Here is a 22,716-nt window from a genome sequence, read left to right as displayed (position 1 = left end):
TTAATTATATAATTATATATGAGTTGGAAAAAGTTAATTATATAATTATAATTATATGAGTTGGAATTATGTACATATGGGAAATGTGAACTGTAGAAATTGAGGACGTTATAGAGGAAGCGTTGTGAGCATGATATTACTAAGATGCGCTATGAAAGTTGCTAATACCGTGAAGAGCAGGCTGCGTGGCTCAGTTAGTAAAGATAAGCAAAATGCATTATGTTGTGAATGGTGAGTACAATGCTGATATTTCGGTTATTATCAGCTCATTACACAAATTAAAGGTATACAAATTGTCTCCTACATTAACCCTTATTGCTAACTTATACGTGGAATGTTTCTTTTGAAACTATGGCATTACCTTTGTCCGCTAGATGTCTAAAACGATGGCTGTGCTATTTGTCCTCATGCCTCAGGCTTTTTCAAATTTCTCACAGCTCCTTAACAATATCAACCGCCTAGAATTAGTTCATCATCATCATCAAATTCCTGCCATGTACCCTCAGGGGGTGTACAGGATATGATAGTACTACATGAAAATTTTCTTATTGGCTCTAGTCTTCTTAGATGCAGTCATTACAAGGTTGTCTCTCTCTTTCTCTCTCTCGCTCCCTCACACACACACACAATCAGCAGATACACACCAGTAACGTCACTCACCACCATGGTCAGAAACTTGGATTTTTAACCACTCTACTAACAAAACTATACCTTAAGATTAAAGATAGTATATAGATTGAACTCTGTTCCCCCAAATTTGTGTATGTGTGTGTGTGTGTATGTGTGTGAGGGAGCGAGAGAGAGAAAGAGAGAGGCAACCTTGTAATGACTGCATCTAAGAAGACTAGAGCCAATAAGAAAATTTTCACGTAGTACTATCATATCCTGTACACCCCCTGAGGGTACATGGCAGGAATTTGATGATGATGATGAATTAATTCTAGGCAAATTATCCCATAAGGCAAAGCACACATCCCCTTTCGGACGTATATAATGGGAAGGGCGACAGCCCAGTCCAGTTTCGACCTTTACTGAGGTCTCTTCAATGGGAGGAAGACCCGGGAGAGATACCAAGGCTGATTAATGCAGAAATCATATATATCTCATATACAAGTAGACAAAAGGTGCTCGACCATCTTAATAAAAATCTCTGGATGAGATAAAGATGTAGCAAGTTTTTGATATTTCTTAGTATCTTTAACGTATAATAAACCCAAGGTAAAAATCTCTCTCTCTCTCTCTCTCTCTCTCTCTCTCTCTCTCTCTCTCTCTATATATATATATATATATATATATATATATATATATATATATATATATATATATATATATATATATATATATATATATATATATAAAACAGAGAGAAAGAAAGATGGGATCTTTTTTCCCCTTCATCTACAAAATTCCTTGTTAATATACTACCCAGTATTAATTGCATAGCTATTTTTTGTGTAGTGGGTAAGTGATGAGATTCCCGTTGGTATTATAAAAATATAACAACGAGGCGCAAAGAAACCTGAATTATTTAGTATAATAGAAATATAGAAAAATATACAAACATTTTTCTCGTTTTCTGAACTGAAAATATTCCTTAATTTGCTGCTTTCAAAAAACTAATTCGTGAAAAAATATAAATACACCCTTTTTGATTTTTAATATATTTGACCTCTATAATAACGTTTTTCAAAATTGTTCTTTTGAAGCAGATACATGCTAGTAACGTATGATGGGTGAAGAATTGTTCATCACCCATCTTGTCAGTAACGTCAATGGTTCTTTTGAAGGAAAATTGCAATATTTTACAAACAAATTATTAAAAATATTTATTTTTATAATATTATAATAAAGGGATATTAATATTATTTGGAATTATACAAAGGAAATGAATGAACGATCATATAATTATAAAATTCCGTGTTCATTTTCAAATCAGGTTTAACTCTTCAGCTACTTTTTCTATGTTTCCTAATGAATTTCATACCTGGTATTCAGTCTATAGTGGTAGTGTCATTACCTATGACGCCAGGAACCGTTATAAGGGCTTTTTAACAAACGGTGAGTTAGCCGATCTCATATGAAGGATTTTCATCCTTAGAAACAAGTAAACTAGCCAGAGGAATACACGCTGTTTACAAGCATATGTATTTTAGAAATACAGGGTGATTATAAAATAACGTCAAGTGTTCAGAGCCCTCTAGCGAGTAATGTATTGGACGAAACACACCAATATTCGGTAGACGTACACAGTGGTACATGGGGATTCGATTTAATGGAAACAAAATAGTACCAAAAGTCGCCAACAGGGGAACTTTTGGCGCTGGCAAATTAATTTTAGTAGATGTGACTAATGAATGACTGAATGGCAAATGAGAGACAGCACACATCAATTTCATGACGTTTATTGTTAATTACAAATGTGGTTCAATATGACCACCATTCTGATGTTCCAGGAACTGCATACGGTGCACGACATTTTCCACAATGGCTCGCAACGTATCGGAATTGATATGTATGATCTCACGTGTAACGTTGTTCGACCTTTCAAAGTTGGAATATCGGGTACATGTCCTTGATACACAATGCTTTTAAGAAATCCCCACAGCCAAAAGTCACAAGGATTGAGATCAGGCGATCTCGGTGGCCATGGCGTGGGAAATGTACGATTCTTCCGTCAGAGAAATGTTGTCGCAAAACACTCTGAACCTGAAGTCCGATGTGGGGTGGTGCACCATCCTGCATGAAGATGGTCGAATCGAGACATCCTCTTTGCTGTAGTTGTGGAACCAAAAGGTTCTGTAGCATATTGGCATACCTGTTAGCATTGACGGAACAGGTCACTGGTCCATTTTGGCGATTTCCCTCGTAAAAGTATGAACCGATGATAAAAGATGCCGTAAATCCGCACCATACTGTGACTTTGGGCGAGTGGATAGGCATCTGCAGACACACGTGCGATTAGTTACAGCCCAAATGCGACAGTTGCGTGTGTTAATATCGCCGTTCAAATAAAAGTGCGCTTCGTCACTCCATAAAATCTGCCACGGCCATGCATCATCCACTTCCATGCGCGGTATGAATCTCAACGATAAGTCGATTCGAGTTGTCGCATCACCAGGGCGCAATTCTTGAACATGACTGATTTTATAGGGGTAAAACTTCAACATCTGATGTAGGATTTTCCACACCGTCATCTCCTGTTCCACAATAGCAGTTGCAACTTGTTCAACTTGTTGGTGATTGATTGGCTTGCGTCCCCTGCCTACCTGCACTGCAATAACTACTGGAAGTTAAACTACTTCCAGTAGTTTCAAATCGCCGAATTATTTTTTCGTAAATCTGTTACGCTAATCGATCCATTTCGTAAATTTTTCATACGCCGAAAATCACGAAGACAAGCACTGGCATTATTGTTCCGCTGATAATAGAGTTTGACTAATAAAGCACGCTCACGTAAGGTAAGAGGTATCGAAAAGCAGTTCGTCTACGAATGATAAGAAATCTCACAGGCTTTCCTTGATTGCTCAAAAGAAACGCGATAATGCAAATTAAGGTATTTTACTCGGTAAACAGCGCCAAAATTTCCCCTGTGTAAAAATAACAAGGTAAAAGACATGGACTTTCCAGCTTAATATATATATATATATATATATAGATAGATAGATAGATAGATTTTTTTTTTTATTGTGAACATAACAATCTTATATACATGATTAACCGGTTTTTGGTTCTCTGCAGTCAGGCAGAGAGGTTACATACTCTTATTGAGGTATGTTACATCGAAGTCACTTATAGGAACATAAATGTGGAAGACCATAGGAGTTACTATTGCACAATATTATCTATTTACATGAGAGTGCCAGCTGTTTAATTTTCGCACTGTTAAGCACAACAATCCTTCTTTCTTCCCCCTTTCTTTGGTGGGGGGGGTAAAGGTGTCACTTCTATGCTGGAAAGTGGATTATAATGCAGTCGCCCTGCTCATCCAGGAGTTGATTCCGTGGATTCCATTCTTGGTGGAAAAGATCTAAGGTGTTGTTTTGCCTATGGTGGTGATGCTCGTGTAGGATCCGACTTCTCATCTTTTGTTGGAAGGCTGCAGTGAGCTGGTCAACTGCCTCTCTCTATGAAGTTGCTGTGCTGTCTGGTCTTGTATGTCTGAGGTAGAAGTATATTACCGCTTTCGCGGTGATGAAAAGGTAATTGCAGAATGAATGGTTATTTGACTCCACACGGACGAGATTGAAATATTCCTCTTCTGTATGAAGACTACCACAGGTAAGAGCTGCCGTTTCCAGAGTCAAAGTGATTAATTTAGTGTTGACTGGGCATTCCAAGTAGATATGCCGGACCGTTCCTAATTGGTAGCAGAAGAGGCAGTTATCTGAGACGTTTGAGTTAAATTTTCGTAATATAGTAGGAGTGGGTAATATATTATGCCACATTCTCCACTGAATATCTGCGTCAGGTTTGATGGCTCTTGTGTGATATGGTAGATCCCATTGAAATAGTGTTTGATCAGATGATGCAGGATTTTCCAACAAAGTGCTTTGGTTCGACTGTTGTGTTAGAGTGCTGTAGATCTTGTTGGTGTTGCTGGGTGTAATTTCTCCCATGAGTTATTGGTTGATATCAGAAAGATAGCCGCCAAAACTTCTGAGTTTGGAGGGCTAAGCCCCTCTTCTGTTATGCTATCAGGCATAGCGGCTTGAAAAGCGGCCTTTACGGTGTCTATCTACTCAGACTCATTCCCATATTCCAGGTTTTCGAGCGAATTTGGAAAGCGCCAGGTGAGGCTTGGAGAAAGAATGTCACCCAAGATCCTCACGTTTCGCCAGCTCCATGGAGGAAAGAAAAATTCTTTCTGAGTGATCGGGCTTCTTACCATCGTGTTGTGAAAGATGGGTTCCATGAGGATTTCAGGTAGGGATGCTGTCTTCACTGTGTGCTGGAGGTTTAGCTTCTTCCATCGTCGAAGGGCGTCTTTGTAGAAGTTTGTTAAATTTACAGGCACTTGAGCTGTTGTCATTCTTAAGGTGATGGAGAGAGAGAGACCTCTAGTGGCAGAAGTGAAAATATATTCAGTGGTGCACTTGTGTGATATTTCCTGTTGTAGGGCATTTATGAGAAATCGAGCGCGGAACGTTGTTATCCTATTGTCAATGGAGACCAACTTTTGTCCTCCGTCTTTGAGAGAAGTACATAGCTGGGAGTAGGAAAGCCAGTTTGTTTTATTCCATATGAATCGATATATGGTTGACTTTATTTGTTTGATGAATTGAACTGGTGGCGTAAGGATCTTTAGTGTATGCCAAAGGACACTGGTGGCTATTTGGTTAACGATTATTGTTCTCCCTCTTGTGGAGGCAGAGGCTCGTATTGCTGCCCACTTTCCTAGAACTTGCTTGAAACTCTTGTTTAGTGTTTCCCAGTTGTTATCCACATAATAGGGTGTGTTTCCTAGGTAAATCCCCAGGTATTTGTTTCCCTCTGTGGACCAGGTACCAGACATTGGGGAATCGGTTCGGTTTTTCCATTTGCCACACCACAGTCCTATGGTTTTATGTGTGTTTAGTTTGGCTCCTGAGGCTGCCTGATATTGTTGGTATGCCATTTGTATGTTATGAAAGTCCTCTTCTTTGCAGGCTATGATTGTAACATCATCAGCATATGCTGTTAGGTTTATGGTTTGGTAGGGAAGTTTAGGGCGACATGCTTTGAGCAGCATGCTGAGTCTACACAGAAAGGGTTCGATGGCAATTGTGTAAAGAGGACCGGAGAGTGGACAGACTTGTTTAATACCTCTGCTGTATGGTGCAGTTATGGTAAGCCTGTTGTTTATTTTCATGCAAAACTGTGCCTTGGCATACAACATTTTAATGGAGTGAATGATGCCTGAGCCAAAGCCAAATGCTTTCAAGCAGTTGAAGAGGTAAAGGTGTTCAACGCGGTCGAAAGCTTTTTCTTGGTCTAGTGTTACAAGACCCATTGTTTCACTGTTGTTGTTCGCTATGCTTATGAGATCCCTTATGAGATGTAAGTTTTCGTGGATAAATCTTCCAGGGATGGAATAGCTCTGATGTCTATTTATTATTTCGCTCAGCGCGGGTTTAAGTTTGTTGGCAATGGCTTTGGATATAATTTTGCAGTCGGTGTTTGTGATAGAGATGGGTCTCCAGTTTCCTAGTTTCGTCGCGTCTCCTTTCTTTGGAATGAGTTTGATAACTGATGTTGTCATATTGAGTGGAAAGCCATTGGTATTCGCTTCGACAAATACTCTGTAGAGGATAGGTCCAAGCTGTTCCCAGAAGGACTGATAAAATTCAGTGGTGAGCCCGTCTATGCCAGGAGATTTATCTTTAGGTAAGGAGGTGCAGGCAGTTTTCAGATCGTGTAACGTGATAGGGAGTTCTGTGTTACTCCTTGTTGTTGGTGAGAGTCTTTTCACATTGGAGAGAATTTTATTCGTGGCCTCCATAGATGTTGGGTTGGCTTGGTACAAATTTTTGTAGTACTGCAAGGTATATAAGAGGATTTCGTCATGATTTTCTATGATGTTTCCATTATCTGTTTTAATAGCAGATATAGTGGTGCACTCTTGTTGGCGTTTTTCTAGTGAAACGAAATACTTTGTAGGGGCATCTGCGAAGTTAATATGTTTACGTCGTGCTCTTATTAGTGCTCCTCTTGCAGAGTGCTCTAGGTGTGAGCGTATGGTGGCTTCTAGGGACTGGTATTCCTCAGATTCTGGATGATGCAATTGCTGTTGTTGTTGCAAATTTGTAAGGGCTGAATGCTTGTTCAAATTTCTTCGGTGACTATATTTTTGGGTGAATACCTTAACTTTGGATTTAAAAAGTGACCACCACTCGGAAATTGATTGTGAAGTAGGTATATCTCTGATGAGAGTTTCGATATAGATTTTAGAGGTTCTGAGATATTCTGTATCCTTTAGTAGGCTGTTGTTAATTATCCAGTATATTCCTCCTTTGTATCTGGTGTGTCCAGGAAAGCAAATGTTAAGAAGGATGGAATCATGGTCTGATGCATGAGATGGATGGTATGTGACTCTCCTGATAGTGTATTGTGTGCATCGATGTGTAGTATCTGTCGAGCCGTGCCTGGTATAAGACACTGGTAGGACCACCTTTGGATCTCCAGGAGAACATTTTCTCATGTAGGTGCAAGTGTCTGAAGGTGTCAGTCAGCTCGAAGTCATTTATTACATCCTGGAGAAGCTGAACTAGTGAGTGTCGATGTTCTTGGCATTGCTGTCTGTCCATTGCAGGATCCAGAGTGCAGTTGAAATCCCCTGCCAGTATGATGTGGTCATTGACCTTGCTGAGGTGGTTATCTATCTATCTATATATATATATATATATATATATATATATATATATATATATATATATATATATATATATATATATATATATATATATATATATATATATATATATATAGATAGATAGATAGATAGATAGAAAGATAGATTTTTTTTTATTGTGAACATAACAATCTTATATACATGATTAACTGGTTTTTGGTTCTCTGCAGTCAGGCAAAGAGGTTACATACTCTTGTTGAGGTATGTTACATCTAAGTCACTTATAGGAACATAAATGTGGAAGACCATAGGAGTTACTATTGCACAATATTATCTATTTACATGAGAGTGCCAGCTGATTAATTTTCGCACAGTTAAGCACAACAATCCTTCTTTCTTCCCCCTTTCTTTGGTGGGGGGGGGGTAAAGGTGTCACTTCTATGCTGGAAAGTGGATTATAATGCAGTCGCCCTGCTCATCCAGGAGTTGATTCCGTGGATTCCATTCTTGGTGGAAAAGATCTAAGGTGTTGTTTTGCCTATGGTGGTGATGCTCGTGTAGGATCCGACTTCTCACCTTTTGTTGGAAGGCTGCAGTGAGCTGGTCAGTTGCCTCTCTCTGTGACGTTGCTGTGCTGTCTGGTCTTGTATGTCTGAGGTAGAAGTTGTATATTACCGCTTTCACGGTGATGAAAAGGTAATTGCAGAATGAATGGTTATTTGACTCCACACGGACAAGATTGAAATATTCCTCTTCTGTATGAAGACTACCACAGGTAAGAGCTGCCGTTTCCAGAGTCAAAGTGATTAATTTAGTGTTGACTGGGCATTCCAAGTAGATATGCCGGACCGTTCCTAATTGGTAGCAGAAGAGGCAGTTATCTGAGACGTTTGAGTTAAATTTTCGTAATATAGTAGGAGTGGGTAATATATTATGCCACATTCTCCACTGAATATCAGCGTCAGGTTTGATGGCTCTTGTGTGATATGGTAGATCCCATTGAAATAGTGTTTGATCAGATGATGCAGGATTTTCCAACAAAGTGCTTTGGTTCGACTGCTGTGTTAGAGTGCTGTAGATCTTGTTGGTGTTGCTGGGTGTAATTTCTCCCATGAGTTATTGGTTTTTATCAGAAAGATAGGCGCCAAAACTTCTGAGTTTGGAGGGCTAAGCCCCACTTCTGTTATGCTATCAAGAATAGCGGCTTGAAAAGCGGTCTTTACGGTGTCTATCTGCTCAGACTCATTCCCATATTCCAGGTTTTCGAGCGAATTTGGAAAGCGCCAGGTGAAGCTTGGAGAAAGAATGTCACCCAAGATCCTCACGTTTCGCCAGCTCCATGGAGGAAAGAAAAATTCTTTCTGAGTGATCGATCTTCTTACCATCGTGTTGTGAAAGATGGGTTCCATGAGGATTTCAGGTAGGGATGCTGTCTTCACTGTGTGCTGGAGGTTTAGCTTCTTCCATCGTCGAAGGGCATCTTTGTAGAAGTTTGTTAAATTTACTGGCACTTGAGCTGTTGTCATTCTTAAGGTGGTGGAGAGAAAGAGACCTCTAGTGGCAGAAGTGAAAATATACTCAGTGGTGCATTTGTGTGATATTTCCTGTTGCAGGGCATTAAGGAGAAATCGAGCGCGGAACGTTGTTATCCTGTTGTCAATGGAAACCAAATTTTGTCCTCCATCTTTGAGAGAAGTACATAGCTTGGAGTAGTAAAGCCAGTTTGTTTTGTTCCACATGAATCGATATATGGTTGACTTTATTTGTTTGATGAATTGAACTGGTGGCGTAAGAATCTTTAGTGTATGCCAAAGGACACTGGTGGCTATTTGGTTAACGATTATTGTTCTCCCTCTTGTGGAGGCAGAGGCTCGTATTGCTGCCCACTTTCCTAGAACTTGCTTGAACGCTTGTTTAGTGTTTCCCAGTTCTTATCCACATAAGAGGGTGTGTTTCCTAGGTAAATCCCCAGGTATTTGTTTCCCTCTGTGGACCAGGTACCAGACATTGGGGAATCCGTTTCGTTTTTCCATTTACCACACCACAGTCCTGTGGTTTTATGTGTGTTTAGTTTCGCTCCTGAGGCTGCCTGATATTGTTGGTATGCCATTTGTATGTTATGGAAGTCCTCTTCTTTGCAGGCTATGATTGTAACATCATCAGCATATGCTGTCAGGGTTATGGTTTGGTAGGGAAGTTTAGGGCGGCATGCTCTGAGCAGCATGTTGAGTCTACACAAAAATTGTTCAATGGCAATTGTGTAAAGAGGACCGGAGAGTGGACAGCCTTGTTTAATACCTCTGCTGTATGGTGCAGTTATGGTAAGTCTGTTGTTTATTTTCATGCAAAACTGGGCCGTGGCATACAACATTTTAATAGAGTGATTGATGCCTGAGCCAAAGCCAAATGCTTTCAAGCAGTTGAAGAGGTAAAGGTGTTCAACTCGGTCGAAAGCTTTTTCTTGGTCTAGTGTTACAAGACCCATTGTTTCACTGTTGTTGTTCGCTATGCTTATGAGATCCCTTATGAGGTGTAAGTTTTCGTGGATAGATCTTCCTGGGATGGAATAGCTCTGATGCCTATTTATTATTTCGCTCAGAGCGGGTTTAAGTTTGTTGGCAATGGCTTTGGATATAATTTTGCAGTCGGTGTTTGTGATAGAGATGGATCGCCAGTTTCCTAGTTTTGTCGCGTCTCCTTTCTTTGGAATGAGTTTGATAACTGATGTTGTCATATTGAGTGGAAAGCCATTGGTATTCGCTTCGACAAAAACTCTGTAGAGGATTGGTCCAAGCTGTTCCCCGAAGGACTGATAAAATTCAGTGGTGAGCCCGTCTATGCCAGGAGATTTATCTTTAGGTAAGGAGGTGCAGGCAGTTTTCAGATCGTGTAACGTGATGGGGAGTTCTGTGTTACTCCTTGTTGTTGGTGAGAGTCTTTTCACATCGGAAAGAATTATATTCGTGGCCTCCATAGTTGTTGGGTTGGCTTGGTACAAATTTTTGTAGTGCTGCAAGGTATATAAGAGGATTTCGTCATGATTTTCTATGATGTTTCCATTATCTGTTTTAATAGCAGATATAGTGGTGCACTCTTGTTGGCGTTTTTCTAGTGAGAAGAAATACTTTGTGGGGGCATCTGCGAAGTTAATATGTTTGCGTCGTGTTCTTATTAGTGCTCCTCTTGCAGAGTGCTCTAGGTGTGAGCGTATGGTGGCTTCTAGGGACTGGTATTCCTCAGATTCTGGATGATGCAATTGCTGTTGTTGTTGCAAATTTTTAAGGGCTGAATGCTTATTCAAATTTCTTCGGTGACTATATTTTTGGGTGAATACCCTAACTTTGGATTTAAAAAGTTACCACCACTCGGAAATTGATTGTGAAGTAGGTATATCTCTGATGAGAGTTTCGATATAGATTTTAGAGGTTCTGAGATATTCTGTATCCTTTAGTAGGCTGTTGTTAAATATCCAGTATGCTCCTCCTTTGTATCTGGTGTGTACAGGAATGCAAATGTTAAGAAGGATGGAATCATGGTCTGATTCATGAGATGGATGGTATGTGACTCTCCTGATGCAGGGTATTGTGTGCATCGATGTGTAGTATCTGTCAAGCCGTGCCTAGTATAGGACTCTGGTAGGACCACCTTTGGCTCTCCAGGAGAACACTTTCTCATGTGGGTGCAAGTGTCTGAAGGTGTCAGTCAGCTCGAAGTCATTCATTACATCCTGGAGAAGCTGAGCTAGTGAGTGCCAATGTTCTTGGCATTGCTGTCTGTCCATTGCAGGATCCAGAGTGCAGTTGAAATCCCCTGCCAGTATGATGTGGTCATTGACCTTTCTGAGGTGGTTTCGCACAAACTCCAGTACCTGCAATGCAAGGTGGTCATTTTGTGGAATGAATATGTTAATGATATATATTTTCTTTCCTGTCTGAGTTGTAATGAGTGCATACATTGCACACAGAGGAAAGGTATCGATTATTTCTACTTTTAGAGCGCTGTTTTGGTGAATTCCAATGCTGACTCCAGATCCATGAAGTTGTATGGCAGGACAGCGGTGCATGGTATAAGGCCAGTTCTTCCAGTGTTGATATGAAGCTTTGCTGTTGCAATGGAAGTTTGTTTCCTGCAGCATAACTATTTCTGGCCGGTGGGCAAGGATATGCTGCAGGACCAGCCTGTTTCGCAGTGGTGTGGCACATCCTCTAGCGTTTAGTGAGAGAAGGTTTATTGAGGTGCTCATTATTTTATGGTTTAGTTTTATTTGGTGCGGGTAATCCTCACTTCTTTTACGGATAGTTACGCTTCCGCTGGGATTCAAGCCCGTTTATCAGGTAGTATATCCTTTTCCTGAGATTGGTGGTTTTTCTCCCTCTTTTTCCTGACAGAATAGTTCTTAATTCTTCCAGCTGGGTGATAAGGCCACTGATGTCAGCGGTGTAGTCATAGGCTGTCAGCAGTTTTTGTGAAGAGCCTCGAACTTCTTCAAGAAAGCTCTCACTTGTAAGTGGGCCTTCAGTGTGAGGAAGACCTGCATTTCCTGTTTCCTCTTCATCATCTGAGGACTCAAGAAGCTCGATCTCTTCATCCCCCCCCCTACAGGCTGTTGGGAGGGTTCCGGAATGCTTGGAGGCAATACCAAAAACTTTCTACATCTTTCTCTCATCCAGAGATTTTTATTAAGATGGTCTAGCACCTTTTGTCTACTTGTATATGAGATACATACAGTATATCTCTGTATTACTCAAACTTGGTATCTCTCCCAGGTCTTGCTCCCATTGAAGAGACCTCAGTAAAGGTCGAAACCGGCCTGGGCTGTGGCCCTTCCCATTATCCCATTATACACGTCCGAAAAGGGATGTGTGCTTTGCATTATGGGATACATACTAAGGCAAACGATGTGAAGTCATGAGCCTCTATATACAAGTAGCTCAGACGTGAATACATTGTTTTGCTTCCTTAGGAAAAGGATTGAAACCAAGCAAATAAACATATAAAATTTCTTGGTATCTTTAACACACACACACACACACACACACACACACACACACACACACACACACACACACACACACACACACACACACACACACACACACACACACACACACACACTCACACACACACACACGCACACACACACACACACACACACACACACACACACACACACACACACACACACACACACACACACACACACACACACGCACGCACGCACGCACGCACGCACGCACGCACGCACGCACACACACACACACACACACACACACACACACACACACACACACACACACACACACACACACACACACACACACACACACACACACACACACACACACACACACACACACACAAATTTGGGGGACAGAGTTCAATCTATATAGTATCTTTAATCTTAAGGTATAGTTTTGTTAGTAGTTTGCTGACTTTTAAAGATATTAACAAGAGTTTTTTCTGTTATATAGATTTTGTTCGAACGATGTTAGCAGAGCCTCTTGTTCGAGATTCAATGATGGTCTTGAGGACGTTTTTTACCCCTGGCAGCTAGATGTTTTAAAAATCCAGTTTCTGACCATGGTGGTGATGTGACGTGTGTGTGTGTGTGGGGGGGGGGAGATTAACATTGGAAGGAATCATCTGGTAACCTTGTAACGACTGCATCTAAGAAGACCGGAGCTCTTCTAGCCAATAAGAAAATTTTCACGTAGTACTATCATACCCTGTACGCCAGGGTACATGGCAGGAATTTGATGATGATCATGATGATGAACTAATTCTAGGTGGTTGTTATTGGTAAGGAGCTGTAGGAACTTTGAAAAAGTCTGAGGCATGAGGACAAATAGCACAGCCATCGTTTTAGGCATGTAGCGGATAAAGTTAATGCCATAGTTTCAAAAGAATCCACGTATAAGTTAGCAATAAGGGCTAATGTAGGAGACAATTTCTATACCTTTAATTTAATTTACTTTTATTTTATGTTATATTTTAATTTTTGTTATATTTTTCATTTTATTATTATTATTATTAAAAGATATCTCCACGGAGTCAGAGGCTCATCGAGGGAGATCAGCCACATACTACATACACCAGCTATCATACTTATTCTTTGAATTCATTCACACTACTTGCACACACAACATCTAATGGCAATCCATTTAAATCACGCTAGATTTTTCTTCTGAAAGAAAAATCTAGCCATTACACCCAACTTGGCGGCCTTTGTTCTCAGCTTCCAATGATGCCCTCTTGTTCTTTCCCCACTCTCCATAAATTAAAAAATCTCATCAATTGAAATCCTGCATGACTCTCTCAGCAGTTTGTAAGTCTCAATCATCATATCACCCGCTCTTTCTCCTGTTTGCTAATGTCTGCACTCTACAAATTCTCAGTCTGATTTCATAATCAGTATTCCACAACTCTGATATCATTTTTAACACTCTCCTTTGCTCTCTCTCTCTCTCTCTCTCTCTACTATATCAGAAACTCAACGGAAACCAAGAGACCAGACCTGCGCGCAATAGTCCAAGTGAGATCTTATCAAGGCCTTGTAAAGAGGCAAGATAACATCCTTATCTTTACATGTGAGAGTTCGTCCCAGCATTGAAATTATCTTTTGAGTTGTATTTGCAATCTTTGCCACATGGTCCCTGAACTGCAACTTCCTATCTATTAACACTCCAAGATCCCTAGCCTCATCAGTTTCTTCTAGCCTAATTCCACCAATATAATACGACATTGGATATCTAATCATGCCGAAATGAATGACTTTACATTTACTGACATTGAACTGACACCCATTTTCCCATGCCCACAATTCCAGCCAGCCTATTCAAATCATTCTGCAAAGACTGCATATCAGCAGCATTCTTGATACCCGTACCTATCTTTGCATCATCAGCAAATAACTGTAGTTACTTGTCAAATCCTTACCAATATCATTAATGTACAGACTGAATAACAGTGGATCGAGCACTGATCCTTGTGGTACACCACTTGTTACCTTAAACCTTGCAGACTCAGATCCCCGTATACCACATTTTGATATCTGCCATCCTCTTATCCATGCTAATATCGTATAACCCAAACCCATTTCTCCAATTTATACAGCAGTCTGCCAAGCTGTATTCTGTCAAAAGCCTTAGCAAAATCCAAAAGTGTCATGGTGTATCCATTTTCCTTTTCTAGTTCAATGGTTACATTGTTATAGAATGTGAGGAAGTTGCTAAAACATGACCTTCCCTTAGCCCATGTTGTTCATCGCAAAGTAGAGATTCATTGTGAACCCATTTCTGAATGCGGGCCCCTAACTAATTTTTCCAAAATCTTCATCACACTCCTGAGATACTAATGAGTCGATAGTTTGATACATCGGTCTTTGCACCATCCTTAATTCAATGGAATTAAGGATGGTACTATACATTCCTTCTATTCCTGCGGAACCTTCCCTGTTCTGAGACTCATGTTAAACAGCGTGGTCAAAGGAATGGCCAGTTCAGTTGAACACTCTTTTAGCACACGTGCTGATTTCCCATCAGTCCCTCTAGCTGCATTCTTATTCAGTTTGTGCAACAGCTCTAATACCTCGGCTTCACACACCTGCGTTTCTTCATCTGGTAAAGAGGTAACAGTGAGCTCAATGTTGCGTTCACCAGGTTGATAGCTTTTAACGAAATGGACACTCGTTAACAGAACAGCGTTTTCTTCTGCATCTTTAAATCTGGATTTCGAAGAGTTATTCTTTCATATTCATTCTTTCTTTTTCTCACAACATATTTGCATTGTAATTTTATTATTTTATATTGTATTTTATAATTTTTCACCCTTCAATGTCTGGAAGTTATTTAAAATCAGTTTAAATAAATTTAGAGTTTCTTTAAAAATTATTTTACTTTTAAAATTTACTGAGTCGAAACTTTACGCAATCTCTTTTAACTGCTGGTGAGTTTGTAACTTCCCTTTTCCTATGAAATCATGCCTGAAATGAATACGATTTCTTTCCGACGATCGGATCATTTTTAAATTCGAAGGAAGAATATTTCAAACAGTGAAGTAATAAAAACATTAGTACAAAATAGGCTGATACGTAGAGATTTTTAATGGGACTTCCAATCAACAAAAGGTTATAATCCTTTATGAGATTAATATTCTAAAAGAGCTAAAAAATTTTATATATTTTTGATTTTAACATAATTAGAAAGTTTTTATCTAAATAAAATATGAAAGTTTAAAAAAAAACTTTCATTATTTGGAAATAGTATTCATACACCTGTTCATAAAATTCATATTAGAAAATAAATATTGATTTATAATCCAATTTCTTCGTTGTGAGGTGACAAGCATCGTAAAATTAAATCATTGCGTTGATTAGAAATGCCAACTGATTGAATTTCAGTAATTTCTTTCTATAAGCTGGTGTGAATTTGTTTGGCGCGTATGATTTTCGAGTGCGATTTTTCAGTCGATGAATGAAAGTACTCAGTGAATTCGGAGATGCAATTTGATTGATATATAGAGGTAAGACTGATTTAGTTGCAATTTAGGAATTGTAGTGATTTCTGAAAAGAAAATACGTCATTGTATTTTAACGGTAGCTATCGCAGAAAAGCTAACTTCTAGAAAACTTTTCCAGTTGCATTCGATACAAAGGAGTGCATTTTGATTGAGATTCACTCAGCGAAAAGTAAGGTTTCGCTATTAATTCTCAGTTTTAGTAATTGACCAACCCCTAATCAAAACCTACTTGACGTAATTATGACTGATGTAGACACCGACGCCCTGATAGAAACACTAGACAACGGTCTGGCGCTAAGCCTACTCAAAAAAATTGCTAAAAGAATTTGAAGTGGAATGGCCAGGATACTTGAACCTGTACTCCACAACGAGAGATGATGAGGAAAGCGAGGATACTGCTAATACAGAGGAAAAATTGGATTTGGTGGTCTCCAATTCCTCCCCCCCCCGTGATCAAAGAGAGACCCACCCCCGCGGAAAAAACCAAAACACAGTCGACAGAACCACCCACAGATGGAGAAAGACCGACATAACTCTGATCCTCCTGCCTCCAATTATCTTAAGAGAAAAGAATAGGTGGACAGAACTAAGGGCCACTATGACTAGTCTACAGATAGCATACACTACAGCAAAGAATTTAGACGATGGTATCAAAATCCAACCCGCCACTATAATGGACTACCGCAGACTCACAAAGCAGCTAGACAATAAAGGTGTGCAATACCACACCTTCACCCTTGACTCCGAGAGGAGCCTGAAGGTATCAGAAGGTATCCTCCGTGGAGTATCAGAGCACATACATACAGAAGACATAGTCGTCGATCTCTGCTACCAAGACCTGCCACCCATCAAGGTCAGCAGAATGACCAGAGCAGACAAAAGTCCAATGCCACTCGTCTAAGTAGAGATCCACCAGGCATATAAAAACATATATGACCTAACTTCAATTTGTGGGCTAAAAATTAGCCCAGAACCACTAAGAAAAAGAACCTCGTCAGGACAGTGCCTAAAGTATGGTCATGCCCAGAGATTATGTAAAGCAGAATATAAGTGCTTAAAATGCGGGGAGAGCCACCCCACATCCAGCAAACTACCAAGGATGTATACACACCCAAAAAACATACTATCTGCTCACTCTACTAATCTACAAAAACCATTAGCTCCAACTCCTCAACCCTCCAGAGGCCGACAAAACACGATACAAAACCAATTGCCGCAACCAGAAGCCCTGATCGAAGCAAACCTCAATCGGCAGACAAAGTCCTACGCAGATGTAGTCCGCTCAACAAAGACCACTCAGGAGCAATACAACCCAAATTTAGCAGCCGTCATCACAAACTCCCTTGCAAATATGCTGCAAGACTTCAGCAAATCTAACTCCTCATCGGACTCCAGAAAAGGATTTCTACAAGGAACCCAATCCATCCTAGCAGCTCTCATAAATGCATAAAAATAAAAGCAATCCAGCTTCCCTACAGATCATCGCTTGGAACGCTAACGGACTTAGAAACAAGATTCTGGAACTCCAAGAGTTTGCACAAAGATACAACCCAGATATCATCTTAATAAACGAATCTCACTTAAGACCAGCAGATAATCCCAAAGTTAGAGGATACCTCCTCCACAGAAATGACAGAATAAACTACAGAGGAGGAGGAGGCACCGCCATTTTCATAAAAAACCACATCGATCACCACTATGTAACCAGCCCCAGAACCAAAAATCTAGAGCTCACATGAATAGTAGTAACCGCTACCTCAGCTGGGAAACTAACACTTTATGCAGCTTACAACCCTCCATCAATGAATCTACTACATTCAGATCTAGATGCCGTCCTAGGTAATAAAGATCAAGTCATCATTGCCGGTGATCTAAACAGGAAACACGCGGCATGGAACAGTAAAACTACCAACAGAAACGTCTACACACTCTTCAGCTACTCCAGTCCAAATTATGCAGTAGTGGCTAGCCCTGAAGAACCAACACATCATAGTACGTATGGCACAGCCGACATACTTGAAATTGCTATATTATAAAATATTAAGCTACAGTATAGCCTAGACTCTTTAAACGAGCTGACATCCGATCACAATCCAATCCTGCTCCAGCTGGGAAAGCAAGAACAACTGCTGACTCCTCCCCACTCCTTCATCTCATGGAAAAAACTAACAGAAGTACTATCAGAACACATTGGACCTATCCTTCACATCAGATCCATAAAACAGATTGAAAATGCGGTCAGAGGCCTGACCCAGCGGATCAACACAGCCATAAAGGTTGTCACCTCTACCAAAGCTACTCTTAAACCAAACCGATTACCAGCAGACATCATGGGTTTAATTAGGAACAAAAACAAAGTAAGGAAAAGGTCCCACAACACTCGTGCACCTCAAGACAAAAAGATCCTCAATAAACTGAACAGTGAAGTTAGAGAAGCACTTAAAGCTCACAGGAACGAAACATGGGAAGCCAAATTAGCCTCTGTATCACCCGGCGAACACTCCATCTGGAACATATTAAGACGTTTCAGAAACAAAAACAAATCTCTTCCCTACTCAAGTCAGACATGGGACTAGTACACACGGACGCAGAAAAAGCTGAAGAAATAGCAAAGAACCTAGAAAAACAGTGTAGTCCTACATAGGACAACTTGAACTTCAAGCATGTCTATAAAATCTACCCCCATGTCAGACATGCACTGAAAGTCACCGATACCTGCAACAACATACCTCCAAACACCTCACCAGCGGACATCTATGAAGTTCTAAAGAAGTTAAAGAATAAAAAAGCCCTGGCCCGGATGGCATATCAAATAGAATAATTAAACTGCTGCCCCGAAGAGCTGTAGTATATCTCACCACCGTAATCAACGCCATATTCCGATTTAACTATTTCCCCAGCTATTGGAAAGTCGCAGATGTGGTCCCAGTGCATAAACCAGGTAAAGATCCGCACCTGCCTGAAAGCTATCGACCCATTAGCCTAATCTCAAACTTAGGCAAAATTACCGAAAAAATCATCCTTTCTAAACTCCAAGCCTCAGTAAACGAGTTAGATATCCTTCCTAAGGAACAATTTGGCTTTAGACAACATCACAGTACTACTCAAGAAATTCATGGGATAATTGAGTACATCACCACTGGTTAAGGAGAAAAAGTGTTTTTACAGTCCATTCTACAGAGGGGAGCATAACCAGAATTAACAGCCAACAGATGGTTATCAGAGGTTGCTAGGCTCAATCAGCCTGCTTTAACCTCCTTTACTGATGCGGAACACAACGCTCTCACGAGTTTCAAATGGAGTGAGTTGGAATGTCCACACATGCTGGACAAAGTTAACAGAAACCCTAAGACTGAGAAAGAAGGCTTCGCAATACTTTGATCCGCTACTTCAGATCACCAACTTCTTGATATCTGGAAAATCAGAAATCGTAATGTGTTCGTCACCACATAGTTCATTCAGCAGGTAAGAGGATAGATCGCGTGCATGTCAAGTTACCGATTTACGACACATTTTTCTCCCTGACCAAAGACAGGTGTTCAATCAACATATGGTTGTTTTATTCAAACCAGCATGTAGAGAACAGTAAATCCGGACGATGAAGATTGAACTCGGTCATCTTGTAATTTGCAAAAATTACGATTCTGCAAACAGTATTTACATGTATATGGATCTGGGAAAACTGGCATTACTTCAAAGCACTTGAATGGAAATTTTCAAAAAATGGGAAGTCTAGAAAACATTTTAACCGACAAAGACACTTCGAAGTCTTCCCAAAGATCTAAGGTAAAGAACAAAGGTAAGCACGCACCCTATCCAGCCTTATAACATCAAGTGTCAATGGAAATGGTCCGTGAAAAGAATAGCAGATAAAAAATATTTTAAGGTCAAGTTCAAATTTAGAAGTACGGATGTCCCGGCAGAGGTATTTCACAGGAAAAATTTATGGAGAACAATAGAAGGCAAAAACGTTAGCAGAATTTTTCTGAATGAGTTTAAAAGATATTTTAAACCCATTCTTAAAACAATTTAAGGACTGTTTTCACAGAAACAAATATCTTATCAAACGGGAACACTAAACATTCTCCCGTTGCCATGGCAATGGAAAAAGAGTGGAGACAAGCTACTAAAGAATGCAAAAATAAAAAAACTTTTGATAATACATATCAACAATAGTATTGAAATAAATGGGATCTCCTTAATGGACTACAAAATCTTTCATGCAGATGACTTAGTTTGCACATTGAGAGACCACTATTCTATCATTGCCCTTTTCCGGATTTTATAGGAGATCGTAGAGGTTAGCGGACTGGGTGACAACCCTGTAAACATAAAATTACCTACTATCGGAAAATGGAACATTAGCGGCCTACCTAAGGAACTGATGCCGCAAGAGGATTCGATCGATGTCGTGGAATACCTTTCTAGTATGTACCACATCTATCGAAGGCCAGTCTTGTGAAAACGAAAATGTCCTTTGAAGAATGGACCATAGGACAATTCTCGTTGGCTCGAATAACAACAATTATTAGAGTCGTAGCGTGACCTGCATTATTACAGGCATTTCAAATTATTGGTGTGACAGAAGCTGACACAAAAGCATTATATAAGCCATTATTATCCTTCTTTGGGAATTATAAACATCAAGATTGACCTACAATACCTTTATCGTCCAGTAAATAAAGGGAACACATTATAACCAGTATAACAATATCGCTAGATGATAAATGCAATCCGAATAATGAAGGAAGTCTTGTCCTCTGATTATCCAAGAAAATACGTTATCTGCTAGGTTTTCGCTGTCTTTTTTCTTGGGGGGAGGGGGGTTTCCACACCTAAAGAACAAGATAAACGGATAATTTTTGACTATCATGGTTATGAACCGACTGACCTAGGGACTAATACAAACTTTTTTTTTCGAAAATCTGGCTAAAATACGTTGTTATCCATCTAGACAAGATCTAGTTTGGAGAATCGGCCGTGGGAAAATACTAGTTCAATGGAAACACATAAAAGCAAAGAAACCCATCTGGGATATGGGGTTCTATAGAAACCCCGAAAGGGAGTAGATATAGTGGCCCACCCGTGGGGCAAGGGGCCATGGTCCCTACAAAAGAAAAAGAAAAAAAAAAACACCAGAAAATTTTCCAAAAATATTTTCCTAATTAAAAGTCATTTTTTTATTTATGTTGTGTCGTGTCTTCTATTTCTATACTACTTATGAATTAACGATCACATAAGATGAGAATACCCTTTATCTCTCGAGAATCACGGCTGCTTTGAACACAAGGCGAACGAAGTATTGCTCGGGCTTATTACCGAGCGCTACTTCGTTTGCGGATCTCCTCTTGCCCGTATTGGCGATGAGATGCTCAGTCATAGGTCGTATGCGATGCGTAATGTGCATTCTCACGTATACTCAACTAATCCCCCCTCGCCCAGGATTAAATCTTGAGTGCTCGGCCCTCCCCAAGATTAAATCCTGAGTCCGCCACTCTGGGTAGATATATATTTATATACGCTTGCATATTGTTGTATCAATTTCACACATCAGTGGTATATATTTTTGAACTTTTCATGAACATGCTGGGTGACTAAAATAAAATACAAATAAAATGGAAAATTAAAGTTATATTTAAGTCTGTAAAATTGCAAGATGCAATCACGGATGTGTGCACAATAGACTAGATGTTTGTTTTAGAGTCACGAACATGCTCGTTATATTCGATCCATTGAAAGATAAAAATGCAACACGAAATATGAGACCGGTAGATTAGATGTGAATTAGAAAAATAAGACTGTTTTTAAACACAAAGACAGCCTCTAAACCGAAAAGAAAAGTAGCAGAAATCAAAATATTGATGAAAGAGTAATTAATAACGTCGCCAATATGACGTCAATTTTTAACAGAAGTGTAACGAAAGGATTTATTTCCTTTCATACATGCATACGTGTATATGTGTGTGTGTATGTATGCTGGATAGATTATATCCAGAACCTTTGGTGGACACGTTTGGGAGTCCCATCAGCACACCTGAGCTCGGTGGCGGAGGATCGGAACCACTGGAAGTTCCTCTTGCCGTTGCTTCCCCCACAACCCAATTAGGAAAGGCGGACCTTCTGGTGGGACTCCCAAACCTGTCCATCAAAGGTTTTGGATATCATCTATCCAGCGAGTCCTTGGCCTTCCACCCTCTGGCTTGGCAAAGAGGACCTGCTGAGGGAGCCTCTCTTGTGGCATTCTGACCAGGAGCCCGTACCAACGTAACTGTGATCTCTCAACGCGGAGAAGCAGCGGTTGAGTATTGAGGGTTTCTATTTTGCAGAGCTTCTGACTCTGTCAAGTCTTGTCAGCCCCGCCACCCCTCGAAGGAACCTGATTACAGCCGCTTGGATTCGTATCCGCATTGTTTCGGTCATTACCCAACTCTCATGACCATAAGTGAGGATAGGGACATAAACTGTATTGAAGACAGCCAGCTTTGCCTTCTGGCTTAACTCCCGCTTCAATACTACCGAACGGCCAAGCTCCCGCGATATTGAGCTTGCTAAGCCAATTCGAGTATCTAGCTCTACGTCCCATTTTCCATCATTCGTGAATATGGACCCAAGGTATTTAAACTTCTCCACCTGTCTCATTGGGACTCCACTTACATTTAGAGTGCACTGGGATGGTTGTCATGAGACCATTAATGTTTCAGTTTCAGCCACAGCGATCTTCATTCCGGCTTCTGCACAAACAACTACATACCTATCCAGGGTCCGCTGGAGGTCATCTGTGGAAGAGCTAAGCAGAACTAGGTCATCTGCAAAAAGCAGACGTCCAATGCTACATCTTCCAATTCTGACACACTCACTGCTTCGGCTGTGTC

The 22,716-nt window shown here is 40.2% G+C and overlaps 1 protein-coding gene across 1 annotated transcript in view; it reads right to left on the bottom strand.

The window, feature by feature from the left end:
• Nucleotides 1-22,716, bottom strand: part of LOC150102277 (ionotropic receptor 40a-like) — a 96,363-nt gene that overhangs the window by 6,228 nt on the left and 67,419 nt on the right. The gene's annotated exons all lie outside the window — the stretch shown is intronic.

Source organism: Typopeltis vanoorti, chromosome 10 (genome assembly GCF_054136105.1).
Source record: "Typopeltis vanoorti isolate ZY-2024b chromosome 10, IOZ_Tvanoo_1.0, whole genome shotgun sequence".
Lineage (NCBI taxonomy): Eukaryota > Metazoa > Arthropoda > Arachnida > Uropygi > Thelyphonidae > Typopeltis > Typopeltis vanoorti.
The sequence above is the reverse complement of the archived record's forward strand: the minus strand, read 5'-3'. Positions and strand labels throughout refer to the sequence as shown.